Below are 24,280 nucleotides of genomic sequence, written 5' to 3'. Positions count from 1 at the left end.
CAGCTTTTCCCTTGCAAGTTTCCCTCTTTGGAAAATCACACTTACTGCTCCTAAATTTGAGGGGAAACTCACTTTAGTACTGCCAATTCTGTTTTTAAAAATCTGATTGTGGCATTCAGGGTTGTTTATTTATGTATTTGAAAATTGATATTTCAATTAGGCTAGAGAAATTAGCACGTGCCAGTAAATTTCGGGATGGGAAATACAACAGGTACTTTTTATGCATGAGTTTGTTCGTTGTTTGTGGTGCTGGGGAACAAACTCTTGGCCTCACATATGCTAGGCAAATGCTTTACCGCTGAAGTGCATCCTCAGCGGTATATATAAAACAGCTAAGTTTTATATATAATTAGGAAGTTGGGTAATTAGACTGTTCGATTAAAAGTGCTTCTGACATTTCTGACAGAAATACATATTTCATGTATGTATGGATTTGGAGAACTGTGAGGTATAGACAGGACTCTGGGGGACAGGTCAGCAGAGGGTGTAAGTACCATAAAAAGGTAGATGGCAGATGGATATATATGCTTATCCAGATTTAATGTGGGAAGGGCAGTGTGCAATTTGCAGAGATGTAGGAGAGGGGAGAGGATAAGCTTCATACAGAATTATTTGTTTTAGGCTGGGGTTGTGGCTCAGTGGTAGAACACTTGCCCAGCATGTGTGAGAGGCACTGTGTTCGATCTCATATATGTTTGTTTTATAAGAATAAGATAAAAGGTTTACACTACCTTCCTAACTACAGATATGGTATTTTAAAAGTTATCTGTCTTTATAGAACTAAAAATTATCAATTTCCATGAATCAGCATTAAATGAAAAGCAGAGAACACAAATCATTTTGCATGGTACTTTTAAATTCCGTCAATGAATAGTGGAGAGGTTTAGTTGCATTTAGAGCAAGTGGAATCAGTTAACTGTAAAGAATGAATACTAGAGAGGTAGAGGTGACTATTGTGAGACTGTTAACAGTTTATTTTACAAACTAACAAACTTGTCTTAATGCATAAATTTGTTTCCTGTTTTTTTTTTTTTTTTTTTTCCTCCTCAAATGTCTTTTCTATTCACTGTTCGTGGTTATTTTGTGTGTCTGGGTAGCAGGGATTGAACCCAGATGTGCTTAACCACTGACCACCCCACCCCACCCCACCCCCGCTCCTTTAATTTAAAATTCTCTGTTTTAAAATTTTTTTCACTAAGTTGTTGAAGCTGGTCCCGAATTTGCAAACCTTCTGCCTTAGCTTCCTGAGTTACTAGGATTCTAGGCTTGCTCTACTGTGCCCTGCTAATGCCAGTGACTTTTTATTTTTTTAAATAATGGGGATTGAACTGAAAGCTGCCTAACCACTGAGTCACATCCCCAGCCCTTTTTTATATTTTATTAGAGACAGGGTCTCACTGAGTTTCTTAGGGCCTCACTAAGTGGCTGAGGCTGGCTTTGAACTTGTGATTCTCCGGCCTTAGCCTCCTTAGTGCCACCAGGCCAGGCTCAGTGATTCTTAATTTTAGACAGTATGCCATAGTAGCAAAGACTTTATTAATCCTATTATCTTATTTTGGTACCAGAGATTGAATTCAGGGGCACTCAACTAACGTATTTTTTATTTTATTTAGAGATAGGGTTTCACTGGATTTGCTTAGCACTAGGCTTTCGCTGAGGCTGGCTTCAGATTCGCAGTCCTCTTGCCTCAAACTCCCGAGCCGCTAAGATTATATGCCTGCACCATTGCTCCTGGCTAATCCAATTCTTATAACTCTTTATTACCTATAAAATTGCACATCGTCTTTTACAGTTAATTTTTCAATTTTGGTCTGTTTATTACAGATAACATGACAACCCAGTTATTTGAGCAGGCAGTCATGGCCAGCATTTATCAGTTTTGTCAAAAAAAAAAAAGTAAATTACACTATTTCAAATTGCCGGGGGTTGTTGGTACATGAATTTTTAATACACACCAAATGATTTTATATAGGAGATGCTGAAGTAATCTAGAAATTAGTACCTGTAGGAAGCAGGTGACAGTCATAGAGCTGAGGTAGTGAAAAAAAGAAATTGTGGTGTTGCCCTAACCTAGGAGTTTGGAGGGTAGGCACTTTAGGACTCTTGTTCTGACCTCTGTTAATGGAGTCACTGTAGGCTGGTCCCCTACACCAGAAACTCAGTAGGCAAGAGACTGAGATGAGGCTGGCACTTTGCTGCTGCCATTTCTCAATGGGTGTGAGAGGCATGGTTGTAGGGGTCCTAATGGAACTGGTGTGTGGCACCATACTGACATAGGGTTAGAGCACCCTCCCATCTGGCAGATGGGGGACAGCTGAGAGTAGTGAAGTAATTGGGCAAATAATTATAAAAGGATATGTAACTTCCTTAGCTGATAGGAATCAGAAAATCCCAGTGAATTTTTTTACAAGCCAGGAAAGGGGAAATACAGAGAAAATGTGATAAGACAGCAGGACTGACACATGTTGGTAGCAGTGATAATGACAAAATTTAATTCCCCATTTAAATAGTTACTCAGATTGGTCATAAAGTAAAATCTAGGTGTATGCATTTAAACATGACACAGAAAGGTGGAAACAAAAGCATTCACAGGGATGAATAAAATGAATAAAAATAAAATGAAAGTAGGTATAAGCCACCTGTAGAGGTCAATGTAGAATGCAAGGTCAATATTTAGTGTTGGGACCTTTACAGAAGAAAGTTGTCAACCACTGGCATATCTGCAAACTTTTTCTCTGTAAAGGGTCAGATAACAAATATTTTGGGTTTTGTAGTTTCCTTAAATATGCAAACACTTTTCTTAGCTAGCCTTACAAAAATATGTACAAAGGACTATAGTTTGCTATCCCCTAATATAAATTGACACAGTAAACTCATACACACACACACACATACATGAAGGATACATATATATGAGAAATAGAAATTTTGTGCACATTCAACTAAGATATAGATTGTTCATCATGATGTTTAAATGATTGGTATCATTTAAACATCATGATGAACAAACTTTTTTTTTTTGGTACTGGGGATTGAACTCCAGGGCACTTAACTACTGAGTCACCTCCCAAGCCCATTTTTTATATTTTATTTAGAGACAGGGTCTCACTGAGTTGCTTAGTAAGTCGCTTTTGCCGAGGCTGGCTTTGGACTCGCAATCTCCTTTCTAAACCTCCTGAGCTGCTGGGATTACAGGCGTGCACCACTGTGCCCAGCATGATGAACAAATTTTTAAAATGTGAAGGTGCTTGCTTTCATAACACACGTACTAAAATTGGAAAAGCACAGAGATTGGCATAACCATTGTGCAAGAGTTTCACACAAATTTGTGAACTGTTCCATATTTTTCAAAGTGAACTTCACTGTTAATGTATAAGTATATTGCACTAATAGAGACATTAAAATTATATAAAGAACTTTAAAATAATTGAAGATATTTGAACATCATGTTTAGGAAAGCTTTAAAATTATATGGATACATTTTACGATAAAATATAAACGACTGGATAATTTAAAAGACGTGTTTTAGTGGCATTTCTCATTCAACTAAGACAATGCTATTTTTCCCCTAGATACTCATGGACTTTTGCAAAATTTGATCACTTTTTGGACTACAGAGGAAAATGTTAAATTCTGATCATATTTATATTTTTTTCTGAATATACTTGTAATAGCTTAACAACAAAAGAAGTTTTCTGAATATACTTGTAATAGCTTAACAACAAAAGAAGAAAAATTTATTTAAAAATATGATTAAATTAAAACTGAAGATATGCAATATTTAGAAATGAATGGCAGACAGCATTTGTTTTTTCTTTCTATTTTTGCAGTCCTGGGCAGTAAACATAGGCCTCACAAATGCTAGACAGTATTTTAATATGAAATTTGCGTGAAACTACTAATGTGTTACTAAGACAAAAATGTGTATGTAACCTATAGGTGTCTTCAAAGATAAGAAAATTTGTAAATGATTAATCCAGCGATTTGAGTGGAGAACTATTTCACTCTAAGGTCAGGATTATAAATTTTTTCTCAGGTATACTCACGCTAGCTTCTTTTCTTTTTTTTTTTGGGGGGGGGGTACCAGGGAAACTTGACTATTGAGCCACATCCCAAACCCATTTTGTATTTTATTTAGAGACAGGATCTCACTGAGTTGTTTAGCACTCCGCCATTGCTGAGGCTGGCTCTGAACTTGAGCAGATCCTCCTATCTCAGCCTCCTTCTGAGCCGCTGAGATTATAGGTGTGCACCATTGTGCCCAGTTTCATGCTTCTTATTCTGAGAGTTTTCATGGAAAATACTAGCTATAAATGCCACAGTGATGTGTTTTAATATAAGCAGTCAAGATTTTTATCGATTTGGTTAATTACCCTGAAAATATCTTCAGCTTTGAACACAGTGCTAATGCCCTGTGTTGTTTATATAACCAACTTGTTGATGGTGTCAAAAATTTTATATGCCTGTGGGAGGGTGGGAGCCATAGGGATATCACAAATGATGACTGATCTAGAGCATCTTTTCAGAAGTATTGACCATTTGTTTTTGGAAATATGTTTATCAAAGCCCTTTGGTGCCCATTGCAGTGGCACAGGCCTATAATCCCAGAGAATCCTGAGCCTGAGGCAGGTGGATTGCCCGTTTGAAGCCAGCCTCAACAATTTAGCAGGGCTCTGTCTCAAAAAAATGAAGGGCTAGGGTTGTAGCAGAGCACCCCTATTTTTAGTCAGTAGTATGTGGGCGTGGAGGAAGCCCTTTGCCTATTTTTAAAAAATCTGAATGATTTATATTTATTTATTTATTTTTGTTGAGTTTTAGGAGTTCTTTATACATTCTGGATTGCAGTTCCTTATAAGTTATATGATTTACAAATATTTTTTACCATCTTGCCTTGCATCTGTTTTTAAGTGTTTTTGCACAGGTTTTTGATTTTGATGAAGTGTAATTTCTCTTGTTTTTTCTTTTGTTTATGATTTTATTCATAACATTGATAAGAAACCATTGAGAACTTTCTTGGTGTTCACCTCTAGAAGTTTTATACTTTTTTATTATTGTTGTTGTTGTTGTAGATGAACACAATGCCTTTTTAATTTTATTCTATTTATGTGTGGTGTTGAGGATTGAACCCAGTGCCTCACACATGCTAGACAGGCACTCTACCACTGAGCAACATCCCCAGCCCCAGAAGTTTTATACTTTGTATAAATCTTATTTTTAGGTCTATGATTCCTATTTATTTACTACTTATTATTATTTTTTCTTCTTAGATACATATTTTGTGTTTCATTGTTGCGTTAATTTTTGTGTTTGTGTAAGGTGTAAGGTGAGGACCCAGTCTCATTATTCCTGAAAGTGTACACACACCCAGTTTTCCAGCACTATTTGTTAAAGAGTGTCCCTTCCCTACTAAGTAATCTTGTTGAAAATCATTTGATCATATCTGCAGAGTTTATTTCTGGGCTTTCTGTTCTTTTCCTAGTAGTCTGTATGTTGTATTAATGCTGGTGCTGTCCTGATTTGATTGCCGTAGCTTTGCACGTATTGAATATCCCTTATCTGAAATATTCAGAACCAAAATTGTTTCAGATTTTGGAGTTTTTGCCTGGAACATGGTGTAGAGTACTGAGTTTTTGGATTTGGTAATATTTTGGAGTATTTACTGGTTGAGAATGCCTAATCTGAAAATCTGAACTCTGAAATACTCTGAGTCCACGTTTTGGATTTTGGATCTGTATAGAAAAAAACAAGCTCAGACTTGATTTCTTCTACTATATATACTCTAACAACAAGAGTACTTCTGACGCTGTGTAGGTGTTTTCCCCCCATCCTCCAGGCATGCAGTTCAGTTCTGTTGTAGACACCAACTGGTTACCTCTATTTAAGGTCAGTTCAGTCATTTATTTAGGTGGAGGAGCCTCAGATATCTTAGATTGAGGGCATAGTTGCTGAACTGATCCCACTGCAGTTCCAGTCTAAAGCTTGTGAATCCTGAAACTGACAATAAATTGGGGTTCCTAGAACACCGTCTTAAGATCTGATAATTTGATAGAGAGGCTTACAGAACTAAGCGAGACATTCTATTTAGATTCGCCAGTTTTATTGTAAAGGATATTTTAAAGACCCAAACAAGCAGCCAGATGAAGAGATACACAAGGTAAGGTGTGGATGGGTCTCCAGATTCTATCCCCATCTAGTTGGGGTGAACCACCCTTCTGATTCAAGTATGAGTTCTCATTCACCTTCCTGTAAGCCTTCACATGTTTGACTGTCCAGAAGTTCTCTGAACCATGCTGTTTTGTGTTTTATGGAGACTTCATTACACAGGAATTACTGCATATGTGCTGAAATGTGATTGGATGAAAAGGATATGATCTGCTGAGTGCTGGTAATTCTAGCTACTCAGGAGATCAAGATGAGAGGATTGTGAGTTTGCGCCCATCCTGGGTGACTTGGTCAAACCCTGCCCCAAAACAACAACAAAAAAGGGCTGGGAATGTAGGTCAAAGATCCGTGTAAGGTATCCTTAACCCTTCAAACACACACACACACACACACACACACACATATAATTTAATGCTGATAGACCGGATGAGAATCCCAGAAGATGGAGAATCCCATATCGAGGCCTGTCCGGGTTCTTTTGTATTCCTTCCTCCTTATGGGGCAGAACCCTTTTCTATTATGAGGGTCTTAATTTTCTGTGAGACAAGGTAGGTCAGTCAGCAGCCGCCAGGAGGATGGGGAAGGAGAGAAGAGACTTAAGGGTTTCCCTGATCGGCCTTGTGTAAGAAAAATTCTAGTTTCTATAGTTTGTCTTGGGGAGAAAAAGGTACATGTGAAAGGGGACAGAAGACAAGAAAGAGATTCTTTGCTTTCTGGGCCTCAAAGTATCCAAACATTTTTCTAGTCACTTAGGAAATAATAAAGGCTATGAGCCAGGAACCATGGATGACCCTCCCTGCTGTATGTATATATATGTCACATTTATCCCAGGAGTATTTTGGACTTCAGATTTTTGAATTAGAGGTACTCAACTGACAGGAAAGTTTGAAATCAAAGTGAGACTTTCAATATTTTCTTGCATTTTTAAGATTGTTTGGCTCTTTGGTATCCCTTGCAATTCCATATGAATATTTAGATGGGTTTTTCTATTTTTGCAAAATTTGTTGTTCACGTTTTGATAGGAATTATTTTAAGATGTGTATATCAGAAAGGGCACCACATTTCCCCCCTAATTAGATGAAGAAGGAATCATTGCTTACAGGTGGAATTAAGTACTTTGATGTAGGTATGTTCTTCAGTATATAGGTAACTTAAAAATCTCTTCTGAATTACTAGATGTAAGAAGAACACATCATTTTTGTCCTTTGGTTTTTGTTGGTTTTTGGAAACAAAAACTCTAAAATGTATTCTCCTTTGAGGTTTGATGAGCTTGCCCTAATGTTCATTTCAATTAAAAAAAGAATCTTGTACCACAAGATTAAAATGAAGTTCCATGTCAATGTGTGAAAGCTTCTAAATGTTCTACATGGGAAGTAAATTTCCTTTCATTTGTAAATCCTGGGATCAAAAGAAATTGTGATTCCCATGGGCTAGAATTCTAGGTTTTTCTTCAGTGTGGAATGTCTACTTTGTTATTTTCTTGGATCTTCTGTTAAATCTCAGATAATTACCAGTTTTATTTGTGGCATGGTGTGTGCCTCTCTTCTAAACTTGTATATAGATTTTCAGAGTACTGGGTTTTGATTTATGTTCTTAAGGAATCAGGTAAGGGGAATGTGTTTGCCCAAAGCAATCACAGTTAGTTCAACAGTTAGTTCAACAGTTAGTTCTTTGCATGGAACACAGTGTAGAAACTGATTTCAGTTTTTACTTTTTTAATATTTATGTATATGGAGATTTTCTTCTTTCTTCTAAAGCAGGAGCAGATTTAGAGAAAAATGTTTTGAGTTACCAAGAGAATGCATTATAGAACTCAACATGTGAGCAAAAGTGGCCAGTAGCAATTTCTTTGAAATGAGAAAAGTCACTGAAAGTCCAGCTGCCATGTTCAGGAAGTCAGTGAAAAGTTCTAAGGTGTGCTAAAGGTTCAGAGGGTGTATGAAGGTTCACAGAAGGAGTTGGACAAAGAAGCTTGACTAAAAAGCCAGCTCATTCATTTACACAATCATTTGGCAATAATTAAGAAAGGAGGGAAGGGCTGGAGATGTGCCTCAAGAGGTAATGCGCTCGCCTGGCGTGCGCGGGGCGCTGGGTTCGATCCTTTTTTTTTTAAAGCGAGAGAGAGAGAGATTTTTTTAATATTTATTTTTTGGTTCTCGGCGGACACAACATCTTTGTTTGTATGTGGTGCTAAGGATCGAACCCCGGGCCGCACGCCATGCCAGGCGAGCGCGCTACCGCTTGAACCACATCCCCAGCCCTGGGTTCGATCCTTAGCACCACATAAAAATAAAATAAAGATGTTGTGTCTACCGAAAACTGAAAAATAAATATTAAAAAAAAAAAAAAAGAAAGGAGGGAAGTAGCAAAAAGCCATTGGAGACAGGCCAGCAGGCAAAGGTAAAGTATATCAAGGACTTCTTTGCTTTTTAAGAGTGATTGTCTTAATAACTTCAACATTAATTTAGCCAGCAACATGAAACCAGAAGAGGGTAAAACAACAACCCTCGCCCACCACCACACAATCACTAAAGTAACAGAGGGATTATAAACATTTGTATAAAATGAAAACGTCAGAAGGCTGATTGCATTCAGAAGGCATCCTTCCAAATCTTTGTCCTCGTCTTCTGCTTAGATGCAGTTACTCTAAAAGCCTTAAGAAAAACCGATTTCTTAAAGAGTGGCCGTCCCTCTAGGATTTTAAAAAAGATAGTTTTATACTAGAAGATATTAAGCATAACAGGCTCATAAAGAAGATCTCTTGCTTTTTGGATGAAAGGACAGGTTCCCCTAAAACATACCACATCCCTCAGATAAGGGAGCTTGGTAGAAGGATCTGACTGAAAATATTTAGAAATAATTGTAACTAAAAGCTGCTCTTCCCGGTACTATAACTTGAATGGTAACAGAGTGTGATCCAGTGTTTATTCTATATTCTTATCAGATTGCCATATTTAAGGATGATATGTTTGTGGTAGATAACATTAAAGGTTATTCTTAGAGCATTTCTCACTTCATGGTATTTTAAGTCATTTATAATAGCTGCATGACATAAATACAACTTTCCCCATTTTGTAGATTGAGGTGGTTTAAATTGCTTCATGTTCCTTGTTAAGGGACCAGTTCCAGGTCTCTAGTCACCAACCGTTGACTCTTCCTTGTGTTCTTATAATTCACCATAGTATTTTACTTCAGGCTCTTTTAAGATAAACTAGGTCTTTATAAATCCTTTTGGAAATACAAGTACCAGTTAGAACATGATGTTTTGAAATATTAGGTTTTAATTTTATTAACAATCATTCTGAAACCACTTTGGGAAACATAGTTGTGCAAAATTGGGGCCTTATAAAAATTCATTCTCACAGCGTTCAAACTTCTGATTCTTCAATGTAGAGCCATACACTTGAATTGGGAATTTAAGAAATTAGTGGAGGAGGAGGTGGTGTGTTGTGTCTTGTGTGGCACTTGAAAGGAATGAGAACTCTGGCTGGGGACATTACAAATGAGAAGAAACTACCAACTAAATAAAGGTGGTCGTCGAGGATATGGAGAGATTTAGACAGTAGTAGAGGTGAGAGTGGTGTCTCTCGGTGTAAGGAACAGAAATTGTCACATTTAGCAGCAAAACAATCAGCAGTGCAGAGATTATAATATACCTTTGCTATCTGGTAATGCAGTAAACCACAGCATTTCCTTTATTGGCTTATGTTGCTTTTATTTATAGACTTGGGGGGACTGAACTCTTACTGTGTAGGAAAAGGTAAGCCTTGAATAATACAGTAACTATTGTGGGAACATGAGTAGCCTGCCAGACCGATTTGTATTGTGAATACCATCCTGTAATTTAAATGTTAGTTGTTAGGAGCACAGAATTGGTTTTATGTGTAATCCAGTGTTTCTCTGCTCACAAATGGGAGAGATCTGTGATTCAAAGTCCTGTTTCTCCACTAGAATCATCTGATGCTTAAGTCCTGTTCTCCATAGTTCTCATTTAATTGTTGGGTATGAGGCCTAGGCGATTCTCATGGGCATTTGGGGTTAAGAACAAAGCAGTATGGCAGCACCTTTTTTTTTTTTTTTTTTTGGTACCACGGACTGAACCCAGGGTTGCATAACCACTGAACCATCCCCCCTTTTTATATTCTATTTAGAGATAGGGTTTTGCTAAGTTGCTTAGCACCTTGCTGAGTTTTACTTTGAACTCAGGATCCTGCTGCCTCAACTTCTGAGTACTGGGATTACAGGTGTGCGCCCCTGCACCCTGTGACAGTAAGTATACCCACTGCCTAAAAGAGACTTCCTAGGCCCTTTTGCTCAAGTGGTTTTCAGTGAAAGAAGCAAAAAGGGCTCTTGTAGCTGAGTGTGGTGGTGCACGCCTGTAATCCCAGCTGCTCAGAAGGCTCAGGTAGGAGGAACTGGAGTTGAAAGTCAGCCTCAGCAAAAGTGAGATGCTGAGCAACTTATTGAGACTTTGTCTCTAAATAAAGTACAAAAAGTAGGGCTGGGGATGTGTCTCTGTGGTCCAGTTCCCCTGAGCATTCGAACCAGTACACAAAAACTTAACAATTGGGACATTTCTTAATTCAGAAAAAAATAACTGTGGTGATTGAGAAGCCATTTTCTGTTTGGTAGCTACAAGCAACTAATATCTTTTTTTTTTCTTTTTTCGTTAATTTAAATTTCTTTTTAAAGTAGCAAAACTTTCCCCCCATATGACTAGTAGTGCCTGACCCTATAGTAAGCCTCTAAATCTTTTAATGAATGAAAATTAACTATAGCTGCAGTTTCCTAAAATTACTACTTTTTGGTTGATGTAGTATGCGTATTTTATTTTACTTAACAGAGAACTCTTCTTGAGTAGTGCTGTTAAAAATATTTTTGGGGGGGCACAGTTCAGTATAAGTTTATTTTCCATGTATAAGCTAGAAACAAATATTCTGTTTTAAAACTTTAGAGGACTTTTTCTGAGGAGGGGTATGAGATTCTTTAATAGATATTGTAGGTATTCTGTTGTTATGGCTCAAAGATTGAGTTCCTAAGCTGGACAAGTCTTTTGTCAGGATAATATGGCAGGTCTAAAGTCTTTTAAACCAGTTCAGTATTATAATGAATAAAGAATTGATGACTTTTTTTTTTTAAAGCAGGTGACCTCATTTATGGTTTGAATATTCCTAGAATATAATACACAAATAAGCATTATTTATTTGGTGATTAGATATAAAGAATACTGTCTCTTCCAGTGGCTAGGGAGGCTGAAACAGGAGGATTATGAGTTCAAAGCCAGCCTCAGCAGAAGCGAGGTGCTAAGCAATTCAGTGAGATCCTGTCTCTAAGTAAAATACAAAATAGGGCTGGGAATGTGGCTCAGTGGTTGAGTGCCCCTGAGTTCAATCCTTGGTACAAAAGAAAAAAAAGAAAGAAAGAAAAGAAAAATAAATACTGCCTCTGTAGGACTGATTATACATATTAAGGTATTTGAAGAAAGAGAGAAATCATCTTTGTGTGTGTGCATACTCAGTTATTAGTATTTCAACTTAAAGAGTGTGATGTGAAATCAGTTTACTTTTCAAAATTGTCTTATTCTAGAACTGTTTTTTAAAAATATTTATTTTTTCATTGGAGTTGGACACAATACCTTTATTTATTTATTTTTATGGGGGTGCTGGGGATCACTTGCTAGGCGAGCACTGTACTGCTGAGCCACAACCCCAGCCCTAGAATTGTTTTAATGATAAATATTTTTTAGAGCTGGGTTGATAGAGTAGTATGCCAAATACAGTTGTTGAAGTGGGTAATGAATGATTTTAGAGTGTACCTCAATTTGTGTAGTCCTGCTCATTAAATATGTTTTTGAGGTTACAGTAAATAATTGAATGGCCTTACTGTGGAATAAAACACATATTATGACTTAAAGAGTTGTTGAGTTGCCTAAAACATTAAAAATTTGCAAAGGCCCCAATTAAATAAGAGTACTATTTGTGGTAGATAGCATTTTAAATATAGCCCTTTTAATTTTCTAGTAGTACTGTCCCTCATGGTGAAAAGAGATTCCATTCAGAAATGAATAACCTCTCTACTGGAGCATTTTTGAAGAGACCTTGGGTACTTTTCAGCATTTAAACTATGATAAAGTCCCCAAAAGATTTCCCTTCTATTATCTAACTAAAAATAATTGACCATATAGTCTTTCCATTCTCTCTGTGGCAAGGAGCTCTTTCTTCCTATCCATACTATAGACTCTGCAAAGGAATTCTTTGCTTTAGTATAAAGGATAAATACTTATGTATTTAGTATAATAGTATAAATACTTATGTATAAATACTTTAGTATAAAGTATAAATACTTCTGTATTTAGTATAATACATAAATAAGCATTTATCTACAGAAAGAGAAGCTTCATTTAAAAAAAAAAAAAGAGAGAGAGAAACTGGGGTGTGAATCCCAGTTCTACCTTTTGATAATTGTGATATCATGGGTAAGATATCATTTGTTAAATGGAAATAACAATATGTACACCCAAGAGTGATGTGAAAATGAAACCAAAGAACAGATGAGAAGGCCCTGACAATGCTGTACGCTCAATAAATGTTTGTGGCATTGCCTTTGTTACAGTACCTTTTGTGTATTTATTTATTTTTAAGTTTGGAAGTGACTGGGGGTGTTTCAGTGGTAGAGCACTTGCGTAGCATGCTTGGCCCTGGGAGCGAGTAGAAAGGTTGCAGTTAATTTTATGGAATAAATTGTTTGTCTGGTATTTCATTATGTTTTATTATCTTGATTCTAGGACTTTTTCTGGGCTCTAACAAGTTCATGATACTTTAATCAAACTGAAAACCAGGCCTGATTAGTAAGCATTAGTATCATTAAATGTATTGTTAAAAGCTTTTATTAGCTTGATTCTCGCTATTTTTATTCTGTGTGATTTATTTCTTCCACAATGTTGTTCCCACCCCTCGTAAAAAATAAAAAAAAAGGCTTATATACTTCAGCGAAGCTTGATATATAGAGTTGTTTAGAAATTCCACAACCATAACTCAGAAAGTCGTGGAAATTATCTTGTTCTCATTTAGAAACACAGTGAAATTAACATTAATTTTTCCAAAAATCATTCTGCAGCATGAACCCTCAGGCAAACAGTAGTGCACATGAAAAATAAAAGTTCTGGCTGATAAGCATATGTGTTATTTGATTTTTTGAGAAGCAGTCTTCGTTTTGTTATGACGGACTTGTAAAAGAGTTTAAGTGCTAAAAATAGGTCATTACTTCCTGGTTTATGTATACAGGTCTGAGATGTTACATATGGCCTTTTGTTCTTTTTTCTCTATCACATTTTCGTTCCTTTTTTACCTTTTGTTCATTAGCATTGTAGCATCTGGGCAAAAGAAATTATGGGTAATATTTGATCCATTGGTGTTGCTTTTTGTTAGTAACTCTTGTAAATAGAATTTAAGATGAAGAAGTTTGTAAACAATACCTAAAATGATAACTTGATCTAAACAGCTGAAACATTTTTTACTAAATCAAATCAAATAACAATTCTTCTTCTTCAGGATTAGAATGGGCCAGGCACAGTGTTGTATACCTGCAATCCCAGCAGCTCTGGAGGCCAAGGCAGGAGGATTGTGAGTTCAGAGACAGCCTAAGCAATTTAGTGAGGCGCAGAGCAAGACAGCAAGACCCTGTTTCTAAATAAAAAATGCCAAAAGGGGCTGGGAGTGTGGCTTAGTGGTTAAGTATTCCTGGTATTAAAAAAAAAATTGGAATGGGAGAGAGGATGTATTTGGCTAGATTGATTGTACTTTGTTTCAGCTGAGGGTTGATTGAGATTTATTCCAAATTATCCATAATAAACATGTTTAGAATTAGATAGATTTTGATTTATAATGTAGGTATTTTTGATTTATTAGATAAGTCATGTCATTAGGCATGCGAAATTCTGCCAAAGATTAACTAGTAATAATACAAATGAGAATTTGTCTAAAGAAGAGGTGTTATTTTTCATCTTTCCTGCCTATAATTTTGTTGGATATTTATTTATGATAATTTATAATAATTTGGCTCTTAAGGGAAACACATGTACTGCATTCATAATGTTATTGGTTATAGTACAAAAGTTGAAAGTAACAAATAAGAAACCTGATAGATTTGTTGTGGTAAATAGGAGTCATGTGTTTTGATGTCTATTAAAACCTATTTTAAGCTGGGCACAGTGGTGTATGCATGTAATCCCAGTGGCTTAGGAGGTCAAGACAGGAGAATTGAGAGTTCAAAGCCAGCCTCAGGACTGTCTCTAAATAAAATACAAAAAAGGGCTGGGGATGTGGTTCAGTGGTTAAGTGCCCCTGAATCCCTGGTACCCCAAAACAAAACAAAACAAACAAAACCCCAAAAACCTATTTTAAGCTGTTAGAATGTTTCCTTCCTTTTTATCAGGTTTTACTATTAAAACAACAAGTAACAAGGTGTTAGAAACCCAATCCTTCTACAGTTATTTGGGTGTCAAATAACTTGTAGAGTACATACTGTGTGGTAGGCACCAATGGGTTTATATGAAAAGGGCTGCCCCTCAAATTTTAAACAACATATTTATTTTCCTTATAAACTATCAACTGTGTACTTAAATCCTTTATTTCTCTGAGAATTTTGAATATGCCTGAGTTTATGTAATTCTGTATTCTAAGCTTAAGAACAAACTTAGGAATTAGGAGACTTGGTTCTGCCATTTGCTTATCGAATCTGTTTCTGCTAATATCCCATTAGTGGGTCTTCTGGGAAGCCCATTTTTTTCTTAAACTTTCTCTCCTTTCCTCTATCTACTTACTCTATGGAAATTTCAATAACATTAGCTTCCTATAACTTCTTCCAAGTGGATATATTCTTAGTTTTCTTTAACATTCTTGTAGCTTGAAAAGCACGCTCACCATTTTCCTGGCCCTTCCTGGAAAGGAAGGAAGTGCATACATATACAGTTGTCCTTGTTGCCATCATCTTTAATTTTCCTGGAAAAATCTCCACATTCTTTGAGAATTTGAGGTCTGACTACCCCCCCACCTCTTCTCTTCTCTTTTCTTTTTTTTTTTTTTTTTTGGTATTGGGGATTGACCTCTTGATTTTATGCATGCTAAGAATATACTTTGCCACCATCAGTCCATGGCTCACAATTTCTGCATTTTACTCTTTTCCTCCATCTATCAGGTGGACTTCTAGCATTCATTGTTGTCTCATCTAGCCATTGCACGTAGGCTCCTGTATCATCCTCGTTTTTCCCTCCTCTTCTTCTTTTTTTTAATTAAAAAATTTTTAAATACCTTTATTTTATTTATTTTTTATGTGGTGCCGAGAATCAAACCCAGGGCTTCTCGTGCCGTGACAGAAGAGCCCTGCTGAGCCACAACCCCAGCTCCTTTCCCTCTTCTTTACTTCTTCAGAGTAACAGCATGTCTAGCAACCCATAGGGGCAAAGTCTAGTTCTGTACTATTCAATGTGGTAGCCACAAGAGCCACCTGAGGCTTTTTTGTACTTGAAACAGGTAGTATAAATTGAGATATACTGCATGTATAAAATGTACCAGTTGTCAAAGCATTGGTACAAGAAAAAAAGAATATAAACATCTCTCAACTCTAGTTTTTTAGGGGCTGGTACCAGGAATTGAACTCAGGGGCACTTGACCCCCCGAACCACATCCCCAGTCCTTTGTTGTATTTTATTTAGAGACAGGGTCTCACTGAGTTGCTTACTAGCATCTTGCTTTTGCTGAGGCTGGCTTTGAACTCCTTCTGTCTAGTCTCCTGAGCCTCTGGGATTGCAGGCATGCGCTACTGTGCCCGGCTCCCATGCACATCTTGACATATTTATTATTCATACTCCTATTAACACTTTGTATGTTATCTTAGTTGTTTGGTACATTGTAAATTCCTTATTCACAGGAATCCTGTCCTTTTCAACGATATCTATTTAGCATCTTCTAAGTTAAAAAAATGTAAAGCAATTTTGCTTTGAGTCCTTAGTAGTTGTATTAAAAGTCTAGAAGATTTATCTTGCTGTTCAGGGATGCTTTGGGATGAAAACCTAGGGGATATATTGGTCATGTCCAAATCGGACAAGCTATATGGACAGTGGAGTGATACTGGATCCACCTCCACCTGAACTGAAGAGGCTGTTTTCTCTAAAGTAGATGCATCATAATTGAGATGAGATTTGCCAGCCCTAATTTGCCTCTTGTTTTTGCTTGCCTTTGTTTGTAATGTCAGGAACTTGGTGTATTGGTCAAGGTGGATAGAGATGGGGGTAGAATTATGTGGTGCCTAATTAAGCTTTATCATGAATTGGTTGCTGTTACTCAGGGAAAGTTTTCAGGAAACTGCAACTTACTGGTGGGAATGGCTAAGTGTTGTGGTAAGACAGAAATTTCCACTGAGTTATGGGGAACAAGAAGTGAAGAGCCTGCTATGGGTAGGTGACTCAGCTGTTCTGTGAACCTATCTCATGTGATTGAGTTTGTGTGTTCTGTTTATTCTTGGCAGAGTAAGTACATGGAGTCACATTACATAGCAGGCAAAATGTTTATTTAACCAGCACAGTGATGATCTAAATATAACTTGTGGGGTATTTTGTTTGTTTTTCTCACTATATTTAGCATCACAATGTAGAAAAATCAAAATAGAGACCCATCATTAAGTGCTTTCTCTTACAAATAACTTTTGCTATATTATCAGTCAGTACCATTTTGCTGCTTTTAATGTAAAGGTGAAATTTTGGTATTTAACTATAAACTAGGGAAAAAAGATAGTCTTCTAATTATCCAGAAAATAATTCAGCACCATTTCATTTTAGCATGTATTTTAAATACATGGGCCATCATTGAAGTATTTATGTTCTGAAATTTTTATATAGGAACTCATATTTTTGTGTGGTTATAGTAAATACTTTTAAAAATGGAAATATTAGTATTATAGTTTTTAAATTTTATGTTAAATTATGTAGTAATATTTTGATTTTTGTTTACTCATATTGTACTGAAGGTCAGTGCCACCATGTACTGTAATTGAGTCTTCAGTGTATCAAAACATGGTCATTATTATGCTGTGTACTTATTTATATGCTTGACTCAGAAGGAAAGAGCAGTGGAATGCTGGGCACACAAAATAATCAATCTGTTCATTTGGGAAGCAAAGTTTATGATTTATTATTTTTGGCATTTACATGTTCTCCCTCTTTTGTTTGATTACTTTTATTTTTAAATTTGTTTAATTACTTATACATGACAGCAGAATGCATTTCGTGTTTTCGCTCTTTGAGGTTCAGGATATACACTGTACGTACCAAGTCTCGGATTGTTTTCTAAAGATAAATGGAAACTAGATTTATTTCAAAGAAAGAAAAGCCAGCATTCTGTTTTCAGTAATGCCTATTGAAGTGGGAATATTGAATAATTGTTGTAGTTTATTGAGTTATATTATGTATAGTCCTAGATATTATGTATAAAGTAAATAATATGTATTAGTTTATGGTTGATTAAAAGACCTTGCATTACAAGCTTGCATTGTATTAATTTGTTTTATTCCATCTTTCCTTAAAATGCTAATCAAATGAGAGGATTTTTCAGTATTACATTGTTAGAATATTTGATGAGATTTAAATTCTAGCAGTTTTTATAGTCATTAGGAATTTTGTGTTACCCTAGAATGTAATATTGACATGCATATCTTCTGATTCACTTCACCTAAGTGGGACCCAATTTAGCCATCATTTGAAAGGCATTCCAAAGATTGAACCACTTATATGGGTCCTGTATCTGCCTTTTCGTAGTAGACAGATAGCAGATTTGTATTTTTCTATTAAGATTACCTTTCTGAAGAAAAATAAGAAAATGGTTTCAAATGAACTCTGCTAATCCACAGGGGTAAGTTGTGATTTGGGGAAAGAGGAAATAGTTCCCCAATTCCTGTCTTGTTGCAGTTGCAACAGCAGACATCTCATTGAACCTCCTGATTGTCAATCAAACACAGTGTTTTCCCTCTGTGACAGAATAATTACTTCCTGTTTTCTTAAATTATTCGTAGTTTTTCTTGATGATTATGTAGTTTTTAAAAGCAATATCTCTTAATTTGTGAGATGGGAAAATATGAATTAATTTTAGGTCCTTTTGACTCTTCTTAATAAAAGAAAACGTTTTTCCCTTAAATGTTCTATGCAGACTAGTAGTGTTGATTATAATCTGTACTGAGTGGATTTTGTGTAGCTGCTTGCCAGTTTTGAGAGCCATGTGTTATATTGTTGCTTATCAAGTTGTCAGGGGTTAGCCAGCTCTTTTTTTTATCATGTACTGCTTAAAATTCAATAAGGTACAAGCAAGTATACACATGTATATAGGTAAAAGTATGTATTAATCCAACATCCAGTTAAATGGATAAGTGCAGTTGGAACAAATTTGTTTGTTTTATTTATTACACTTTTGTGATAATGCTATTTTAATTTTAGACATATTTTTAATTGTAAAATACCTACAACATAAAATTTACCAAAATAAGCTTATGTTGTTTTTCTTTTGGTACTATGGATCAAAGGGCATTTCACATGCTAAAAAAGCACTCCACCTCCAAGCCACACCCCAGCCCTTTGAACATTTTTTAGTGTATAGTTCAATATTAAGTAAATGGAATCAAGCAGTATTTGTTTTTCTGTAACTGGCTTATTTCACTCAGCATAATGTCCTCAATATTAAAATTCTGTCCTGTCAGAATTTCATTTCTTTTAAGGCCGAATATTTTTTGTGTGTAAGACATAATTTGTGTGTCTTTAGGTTGCTTCTGCCTTTTGACTTCGATGAATGATGCTGATCATTTCTCCCCATATTCTTCCTTTTTGTTTATTTGAGTTTTTGAAGTTTCATATTTTGATTCTCTTTTCATTTCCTTTCATGTATATTTTATAGATATTTTATTTGTGATTATCATGGGAATTATGTATAAAATACCAGTGTTAAAACAGTATAAAGTGATAACTTAAATTGCTTGCCAAAGTCGTCTCCTTTATACTTTGGTCCCCTTTTCTTTATGCTGTCGGTATTACAAATTACACCTTGTGTGTGTGTGTGTGTGTGTGTATCCATTAACATTAGATTATCATAGATATATAATTTATTGTGTATTTATTAACATTGATATGTGTGTGTGGGTTTTTTTTTGTTGTTGTTGTTGTTTGTTTTTGTTCCAGGGATTGAACTCAGGGGCTCTTAACCACTGAGCTACATCCCCATCTCTTTTTATTTTTTTATTTTGAGACAGTCTTGTTAAGTTGCTGAGGCTGGTCTCACACTTGGGATCCTGATGCATCAACCTTCAGAGTCTCTGGGGTTATGGGGGATGTGACTGCTCCTAGTAGATATATACTTCTTAATGCTTTTATCTTTTTTTTTTTCATTTGTTCTAATCAGTTATACATGACAGCACAATGCTCGTCTATTCATTGTATACAAATGGAGCACAAATTTTCACCTCTCTGGTTGTACACAAATTAGGGTCACACCATTTGTGCAATCAAACAGGTGCTTTTATCTTTTAAATCTGTCTGCTGATAATCTTATTGATGATTTCTTGTATACTCGAGTCACCTACCTTGCTCCTTAGAAGATTCTTTATCTGTCTTTTAGTCTCTGTTTTACATTCCAAATAATTGAACTTCTTGCTTTTGTTACCCATCTTTACTCAGATTTGGGAAGTGTTAAGCCACTGTTTTTGGAATTATATTTCTGACCCCTTTTCTCTTTCTTCTTTTGTAATGTGAGTATTGGTACACTTGATGGTATATCATAAGTCCCAAAGGCTCTGTTCACTTCACTTTGTTTTCTATTTTCTTCTTTGACTTGATTATTTTTAGTAATCTCGTTTTAAAGGGTGATGATATTTTCTTCTGTTTACTTGATCCAGCATTTGAACCTTTCTAATAATTTTTTTCCCAATTTATTTACTATATTTTTCAATTTTAGAATTTTTCTTTCTTTTCCTTTCGTTTCGAGACATGGTCTCCCTGAGTTGCTTAGGGCCTCACCATTGCTGAGGATGGCTTTGAACTTGTGATCCTCCCTAGCTTCTGGGATTATAGGTGTGTGCCACCATGCCATTACTAGAATTTTTCTTTTTTTATAGCTCTTTTCTGATAGTGAGATAGGGATTTAGGATAAGGAGAAAGAAATGGGGAATCTTAAGGGAAACACCTTTCAAGCCATTCATTGATATAAAGAAAACATTGCTGTAAACCTTGTCCCCACACCCTTGTATATTGAGGGAAATATACCACCTCAGGAAAATTGGCGTAAAATGGTGCAGCTCCAGCCTGGATCCACCTCCAGTCCAGCCCCTGACAACAGTCCTTCTATAAACATTGGACCCCCAGCCCAAGTCAAGGCTGCTTCTCAATCTCAAGACAGCCTACATTCTCTCTTGAATGTGTATCTATCTTCTTAAATAAACCTCTGTCTGGCTCATGCCAAAATTCTTTTCCATCATGTGTGCCAAGAACCCCGTGGGCCCTGAGTTGAGTTCCCTCTCCTCTGGGAACTTTTGAACCCTTTCCCAGAGACCTCTCTTCTCCTATGACAACCGTCTCATTTTGTTTATATTTTTTTCCTGATTTCATTTAGTTTTCTGTTCGTATTTTTTTTTGGTGCTGGGATTTGAACCCAGGGCCTCGTGCATGCAAGGAAAGCACTCTACCCACTGAGCTATAGCCACAGCCCTGATGTATCTTTTATTTATTTATTATTTCTCTATTTACCTTTATTTTTGAAGTCTTTGTCAAATAATTCAAGTCTGTTTCTGTAGGGGTTCTGGAGATTTTGTTCCTTTGGATGGGCCATGTTGCCCTCTTAATTTTTAGGCCTTATGGCCTTTTATTAGAAATTACATACCTGAAGAAAGAGCCACCTCTTTCAGTCTTTGTGGTCTGTCTCTGTGCTGGGGCAGATTGGCAGTTATCAACCTGGAGTTAAGGTTGTAGATGTCTTCTGTGTGTATGTCTTCATGCCTATGAGTATACTTCCCCCAACCTCCCTTGGTATATGTGGGTGCTTTTAAATGTGATGCTTACCCTTTGAGTGTTCTTTTAGGCAGCAACCTAGGTTCGTGCCCATTTCTTCTACCCTTCCTGTTGCTTTCCAGTGTCTTGGAGCCAGTTTACCTTTCAGTTAACCTCCCCTGCTAATATCGAAACTATGCCTCTGTTCCCATCAGCACTCCAAATCAGTCCTGTGGGCAGCCCCTAGACAGGCCTGAATGTTGCAAACAGGTTCCACTTCTTTCCTTCTGTCATAAGGGAATAGTTGGGAATTGAGTAGATTCCTCCTGACTTGTCTTTATAATTTAGTTATGTAGAGCCCAGATAAATTGTAAATTTTATGAAGTTACATTGTAGATGGAAAAGTATTACTGGGATCATAATAAAATGATGTGCTACACCTGTGGAAATTTTGGAGAGTGAAAACAAACTGTCCTGCAGTCATCAGGCATGAGAAAGTCTCTCTCTTTCTAACAAAAATTTAAGGATAGGTATACAGAGTGAACTTTTCCTATTTTAATAGCCAGAGGCAAAGGAGGAACACTTTCAGTTCTAGTATAATTAGAAGCCAGTGTTTCAGCTGTATGCTTTGTAGGGTCCCTCCATATATATTTTTTTAAGTTGTAGTCGGACACAATACCTTTATTTATTTATTTTTATGTGGTGCCGAGGATCAAACCCTGGGCCTCACATGTGTTAAGCGAGTCCTCTACCACTGAGCCACAACCCCAGCCTCCCTCCATACTTTTAAAAATGATAGAGCGCATGCCTACTGTGTTCATGTCCTGGGTTCAGTTCCCCTAACAGTGCAAAACCAAACCAAACCCCAAAACTCTTCGGAGTTTTCAGTATTTTTAGTGTGTTATATCTGTTAATATTTACTACAGAAGTTAAAATTGAAGAAATTTTGCGCACTTATTTTGTTTAAAATAAAAATTAAACAACATATTAGGTTAACATTTTCATGGAAATAATATCTATCCAAATCAAATAAAATGATAGGAAGCGTGGCATTGCTTACAATATTGTAGATCTTTTTAATATCTGCCTTAACAAAAATTATTTGGAATCTCAGATATATTCTGCCTGATACACAGATACAAGTGCTTTCTGTTGAAGCACTTGAATGGATTATTATCTATGATTTTTGTGACATTATATATTGGTCATTTGGAAATATCACTTCCCTAAATTAAGCATATCTTCCCTACTAAAAACTTTTATATTATACAATATAAAATAACCATTTTTATAGTATGCAATATAAAAATAATTACATTATCATTTTAAAAGTTTTATAAGGAAGTGTGGTCAAGCTCGTGGTGGCAGACACACATTTCCAAAAGTTAATTTTCACTTGAAAATTTGAATTTTAATATTGGTAATTACTTTCAGTTTTCTTGAAATAGCAGGTTGCTTTGTTCATTTATAAGAAAATATCTGCCACATACCAAAGTCTACATAAACAATAGTTTGTTAGGTAAAGGTAAAGTTTGTTGTTTTGAAAAAGCATTTAGTTTGCCTTGTAACTCAAATGTTTGTATAAGCACTTTTACTTGGTGGAAACCCTCTTACCTCTGTGCTGTAGAATTGTTTTATGTCTTCTCATTTTTTCACTCAGCATATCAAACAGTTGTTTGCATGGCATTTGATTCTTTTTATATATCATTTTTTTTAATGAGCAAATTATAGAGTCAGAAAATCAGTTGATTGTCTGTGGGTATGGTGTCAGCTTTAATAGGACAGAGTAGTATCATGGATCCTGTGAAGGAACTTCTCTGTATTTGTAATAGTTAGAATAGAATAGATAGAATAGAATAGTTAGAATAGAATAACTGAATCTATGCATTTGCTAAAATTGCATAGGACTAAATGTACTCACAGATATTGATGACTAGAAAAACCTAAGTTAATGGATTGTATCAATGTGATTTTTCTGGCTGTCATCATATACTATACTTATGTAAAAATGCTACTAGTGCAAGTAGAAAAAGAGTATATGGATACTCCCAAAGTCCATATCTATAATTATCAAAATAAAAACTAGTAAGTTACTGTTGTGACATTCTTAAATACTGCGTTTTTTTTCCCCTTCCTCTTGTAAAAAATAAGAATGTAAGGTAATAGTGTTGGTGGTAAAGAATACAAAGACTACCTTTGCCTTGATTTTTACTAAGGTACCAGCACCTTATTTTCCTGTCATTTGTGCAAATGTCATCACAGGCAGATAACATCTTAGTATTAATATTATAAAGTATTCTAACTCTCAAATCCTCTGATAGGGTGACATACATGCCCAGGGCTGTGATGCATACTTTGAAAATGAGTGACTTAAATTTCAGTCTTATTTAGTTGGGGAAAACAAGACTCATGCTTATAGTTTCATAAAAAGTTCCCTGATAGGTATGTGATTCTCTCTACAGTGTTTCATGTTATACTCCTGTTTGTTAGATATTATTGCACTTCTCTAAATGTAGAGTTGCAGAAGTTTGTAGTGATAAATTATAGGCATCAGAAGAGTAAAACTTTTATTAGTAGCAGAATTCTAAACCTGGCCATATGTGACTATTTAAACTCGAAATGATTAAAGTATATATAAATAAAATTTAAATTGTATGGCTATCAAATGTAATCAGTTTGTTTTGTAACATGAAGAAGTTCTTGGTCTCTTGTGAACTGTATACAGTTAACACTACTCTACGCTCAAAATGGTTGATTATACCATTTTGAGTGGCTCAGTGGTAGAGCACTCACAAGGCCCTGGGTTCGATCCTCAACACCACATAAAAGTAAATAAATTAAAAACAGAGGCATTGTGTCCAACTGCAAATAAAAAATAAATATTTTTTAAAAAGGTTGATTATAAATTGTGTTTTCTACCAAAATAAAAATTTTTATTTGAGTAAAATTCATTAAATAAAATTAAGTTCATTTTGTCAGTTGCATTGGTCATATTTCAAGTGACTAAATGTGACTTATAGCTACCATTTTGGAGAGTGTACATATAGAACATTTATAATCATTTTAGAAATTATTTTCTGTGTTGATTGGGTAGAAGATAGT

General features: G+C 35.7%; 1 protein-coding gene and 1 non-coding gene across 10 annotated transcripts in view; both read left to right on the top strand.

Annotated features, from left to right (window-relative positions):
• The window catches only part of Eif4g3 (eukaryotic translation initiation factor 4 gamma 3), a 304,684-nt gene that overhangs the window by 129,440 nt on the left and 150,964 nt on the right, over positions 1-24,280 (top strand). The window lies entirely within an intron of this gene.
• LOC114094563 (U6 spliceosomal RNA) lies at positions 3,245-3,348 on the top strand. Its single transcript, XR_003583070.1, has one exon. It is a non-coding gene; the product is annotated as a U6 spliceosomal RNA (small nuclear RNA).

Source organism: Marmota flaviventris, chromosome 10 (genome assembly GCF_047511675.1).
Source record: "Marmota flaviventris isolate mMarFla1 chromosome 10, mMarFla1.hap1, whole genome shotgun sequence".
NCBI lineage: Eukaryota > Metazoa > Chordata > Mammalia > Rodentia > Sciuridae > Marmota > Marmota flaviventris.
Note: the sequence above shows the minus strand (reverse complement) of the source record. Positions and strands in the feature narration are given on the sequence as shown.